A 5,000-nucleotide genomic window follows, 5' to 3' on the forward strand; every position below is an offset into this window, starting at 1 on the left:
ATTATTATTATTATTATTATTATTATTATTATTATTATTACTAATTGCTACTGTTAATCCGGAACATAGGTGGATCGTCTTTCATGCCAAACTCTTATTATTTCCAAATAACTTCCTGTTTCCTAAATATTTACGTCAGGACTTGAATGATCTTAACATCTTATGGGACCTTGAAAATAAAGGTATTGTTTCCGTTCCGTCGGGTCTCTTTTTCTTTCAGAATTTTCCTTTTATCTTCGTTTAGGTATATATATTTCTCAGGCCAATTTAAACTTGAATTCTCCTGACTTGAAACAAGTGCCTTCCAAACTTTTGTCTGTTCTAAACGAATGAAGACGATATCTCCTCTCTCTCTCTCTCTCTCTCTCTCTCTCTCTCTATTTATCTCTCTCTCTCTCTGTCTCTGACAAACTAAGAAGGTATTGCCTTTTTTTACTGATGCATGTCCTCCGCAAAGGGATTCATTTAAAATTGTGTCCTGTCAAAAAAAAAAAATAAATAAATAATCAGGAGAAAATAATATAACAACTGCTAGAGAATATAGCTCAAATGAATGAAGGTGTCAGCTATTACCATAAGATAATGTGAAAATTACTATATCACAGGGTGAATAAATAAATGAGTAAGAAAACATAAGAAAACATTTTGATTAGAATACCTTGGTTTTGGCTAACGGTCCAGACTCCTAAAAGAAATAGTTTATCGAGTCAACCAAGATCCGATCAAAGAGGCTTCTGCTTGTCAAGATTCGCAGTCTTAAGCAGAAGAATAGTTCTAATTCCTTTAAGTATAAAACACTGAGCTTCGAAACCAGGTATATGTTTGTGCAGCAATTAGGAAATATTTATGTAAGATATTGTCCGATGGTGTTCTGCTTAAATACAAGAAATAATTTCCATCGACACCAAAATGATAATTCATTACATACGGCTTCACAACCGTGAAAGTATATGTTTATTATCTCTATACACTTGATTATTTAGACTTAATCGTTAATTGACTTGCCTTTATAATAAATATAGAACTATTTAAAATTTTATGGGTATTCGTTTTTTTAACTGTTTCTTTATATTCAACGTGCGGTTTGGTGTGTGTGGCAAAATTTATGTAAAAAAAAAAAAAAAAAAAAAAAACAACAGTGAAATCAAATAAGGACCATGTTGTCATAGGAAGACATCTGAAGTTAGAGGAATGTAGGAAAATTTAGAACAGCTTCCAGTACAAGAGAGGTGGTGAACGCTTCAAGAAAACATAAGGGGCAGTTCAAAAATTACGTAACACTTTTTTTTTGGTAATTTTTGACCCCCTCCCCTTTTATCACGCCTCATGTCCAGAACCCCACCCCTAGAAAATTATGTAACATCAGCCCCCGAATTAGTATGTGAGGGTTGATTTTGTTATATTTTTAAACATATAATTATGCACAAAAACATTAAATACCATATTCTTAATATTCCAAAAAAAAAAAAAGTCTACTGCAGAATCTTTACTATCTCTTTTGTCCTACATTTACATCTTTTCAAAAGAGACAAAGAAAAAACTCTGAAAATGTCATGTAACTTATGGCTGCACCCCCTCCCCCCCTGTCACAATCATGACACTTCATCATACCCCCCTTCGCCTCCAATAGCGTTACCTAATTTTTGAACGGCCCTCAACTAAACAAGTTGCGTACGAACCTAAAATAAAACGATACCTTCCCCCTGCTGTTGCACTATATTTGAGTGTGAATGACTATTTTCTCCACATGATTCCAAAGAAGGTTTGCCACTGACTTCAAATATAGATAAGCAACGCTGCTAAAGCTCACCGATACAGATTTCGATACAAGAGGAGATGAGTATGGCTTCCCCGAATGGTCTTATCTCCAAAGTCGACTCTCCCCTTTTACTGAGAGCTAGAAGTGGAAAAGGAGGAGTTTATGTTTCAGATATGGCATTTTACCTCCGAAGAAGAACAGGGGATGGTGAAGTAGACCGCGGATTGGGATGGGAGCAAGTGATAGAAAGGAGAGGACTTTAAGTAAAGTCTGTCTCTCGGGGTTTTAGTTCAATGGCCCTCCTTCGATTAATGTTATTACCTTTTATGGGAGTGTTTCAAGGGCGAAGAGGTTCCTTTCCCCCTCTTGCTTTCTCTCTTTGTCTGATGGCTCATAAATATCTTTAGTTTTTAAAACACGAAAAAGTTCCATGTAGGTTTACTTTTCTAATGATTTATTCTAAAGTTTTAAGGACTTATAATTCCAGGGGATTATATATATATATATATATATATATATATATATATATATATATATATATATATATATATATATATATATATATATAAAATTATATATATATTTTCTATATATAATTTTATATCTATTTTCTTATAATTTTATATATCAATTATAGTTTAGATACACATATACAGTACATACACATACACACACATTATATATATATATATATATATATATATATATATATATATATATATATATATATATATATATATGTATTCTTTTTTTTTTCTTTATATTTCTCTCACACAGTTTTCAATGCGGTGCTTGAATGTACCAATATATTCTGCTTTCAGAAATAATTTGTGGATATGTGAATCTGTTGTGTGGAAATGGCGTAGAGTGGTTGGTGGGGCGTGAACACATCTGCATATCCCAACCATTTATGAGTTGGCGTGAGAGAAAAAGTTTCTGTATTGGCACAATAGCGTTCGATGCGTCTATTTTTCAGACAGTCGAGTGAACCCGTCGATGCATGCAGATTTCACCATGTGACGCTGCAGCGCTGGTCGAGTATATGACTGTGAGTCTTGTACATTGCAATGTTGATATGCAGCTCATCAGGTGGACATTGAAAGAATTCTTCATTGGTGTGAAATATGAGGTTTTTAATGATTGAAGAATCTTTCAATTTTATACATTTAGATTACAAGGAATAAAAATGTCATGTAAAACAAGATCCCCTGCATGAATAATTGTTAAATTATAAAAGTGTTGGAATTAGAATGATTAGTCTTTTGTCATTGCATATTAAAAGATAATGGACGACTAATTGGGATAAAACGTCAGATAATAATAAGATAATATTTACGAAATATCATGATTTGTCATGACTTGAAGAGAAAAAATTTAGCAAAAGATGGACAGGGTTAAGGAATTCTTGCCATTAGTGTAATAGGAAACAAGAAGAAGTGTTTGTGATGATTTTACGTTACGGCCGGCCAAACAATACACATTTTTATTAAAAGTTTCCCTAAAGACGAAAAATATATCGATAATTATAGGAATAGATAGAGTTGGTTGGAATATTATAAAAAGTTCCCAAAATACGATGTCATACTGAAGTGTTCCAGTCAATGTTGCACAAATTGTCTAAAAAAAATTAACGAACTTTGTGATTATACTGATTATTTACATTGCACAGAATAGCTGAATGTGGCTATATTTTCAATTTACTTTCACTATCCATTTTACAACGATGGTGGTTTCTTTCACTACCACTCAAGTGTTCACCGAAGCACGAGTTTGCAAAGTAGTTTCCTTTCAAATATGCCTAATACACAAGACTGCAAATGAGAAAGTGATATTAATCCCCTGAAAATGTCAACACCACCTTCCTCTTGGGTCAGAGAGAATTAGTGAACTCGGTTAAACACCGCCTGTATAAAGAGTAAATTTGATTCATATACCTTTCTTTTTTTTACTGCTTCATTTCACTCAATGACCGTTACATCCTAAAACTCTTGGTAGAAAATTTGAACCAAACTGTGGTAACTTTATTTTATTCACTGGAAAAAACCGACACTACTCTGCAATGTTTGCACAAAGAATCCCACTAAAGATCAGCCTTTGAGTTGGACAAGAGATCAAGGCTCAGGTGATTATCATTAATCCACCCCAACGTCACAAAAGTTGCCTGAAAATGAAAAGAAAAACGTTCAACGTCGCAACTCCTGCCCAAGTTAAAAGGATTAGCCCCTAATTGATCAAAGCTGACCTACAAGTTGCGTTGGAAAAACTGGTAAAATTTCATCAAATAACTAGATGTTAGCTCGTAGAGGAGGAAAGAAAAACTTTTGCTATAACGTTCGGGACACGAGAGGTTCTGGAAACATAAAATGATAAACATTCGTAGAGTTGATTTATTAAAAGAATAAACTGGACTTTCTGCAAATTAAAGCTTTCATGTTAATGCATTTATGGCTCTGCTCGTATATATCCACTTTTTTGTACGAGCACACACACACGCACACATATATATATATAATATATATTATATATATATTATTTATATATATATATATATATATATATATATATATATATAGATATATATATATATATATATATATATATATATTTATATATATAGTGTATATAGTACTGAAAAATTAATGATTGTGATGGAGACTAAATTTTTTCGTGATTGCCTGTTAGCTTATCTGACCTTTAATTATGACAGCGTTCGAAGGACAATAATCAAGTTATTCATTACTGTAATTGTGACAGTAGGTCTTTAAAAGCTGCGATAGTTAGAATATCTTACAAAACATTCAATGAGCGTATCTAATGTGAAATTTTCTGCTTTTAACGCGTTTTTATATTAGAAAAAATATGCTCACTAAATGTCACAGTAAAAATAGATAGTGAAAAAGTATGTTAGAGACTATCTAAATTGAAAAGCTGTATCGAAGCATGTACGATTAATGATAACATGTAAATTATTTACTGAGGGATTTACGAGATATTCCCAAAATAAATTACTGTGTAAAATCTGCAATGAAGCACTCAGTAATTATTTATTTGTTTGGAAACTCTTCACATTACTTTATCTTACATTAACTAATACGGTATCTGATAATCTTTCTTTTCACAAGATACACTTAACAATTAACGCTTACTGACGAAGCTTAATTCAAAGGGTTACATAAAAAAAAAGTACGCTGAGAGAAAGCTGATCTAATTAGCAAAGTGTTTTACTCTACTTTTCCCGGTG

At 32.3% G+C, this 5,000-nt stretch overlaps 1 long non-coding RNA gene across 1 annotated transcript in view; it reads right to left on the minus strand.

Annotated features, from left to right (window-relative positions):
* Window positions 1–5,000, minus strand: part of LOC136851207 (uncharacterized) — a 335,588-nt gene that overhangs the window by 130,939 nt on the left and 199,649 nt on the right. The gene's annotated exons all lie outside the window — the stretch shown is intronic.

The sequence above is a fragment of the Macrobrachium rosenbergii genome, chromosome 23 (assembly GCF_040412425.1).
Source record: "Macrobrachium rosenbergii isolate ZJJX-2024 chromosome 23, ASM4041242v1, whole genome shotgun sequence".
NCBI classification, from domain to species: domain Eukaryota; kingdom Metazoa; phylum Arthropoda; class Malacostraca; order Decapoda; family Palaemonidae; genus Macrobrachium; species Macrobrachium rosenbergii.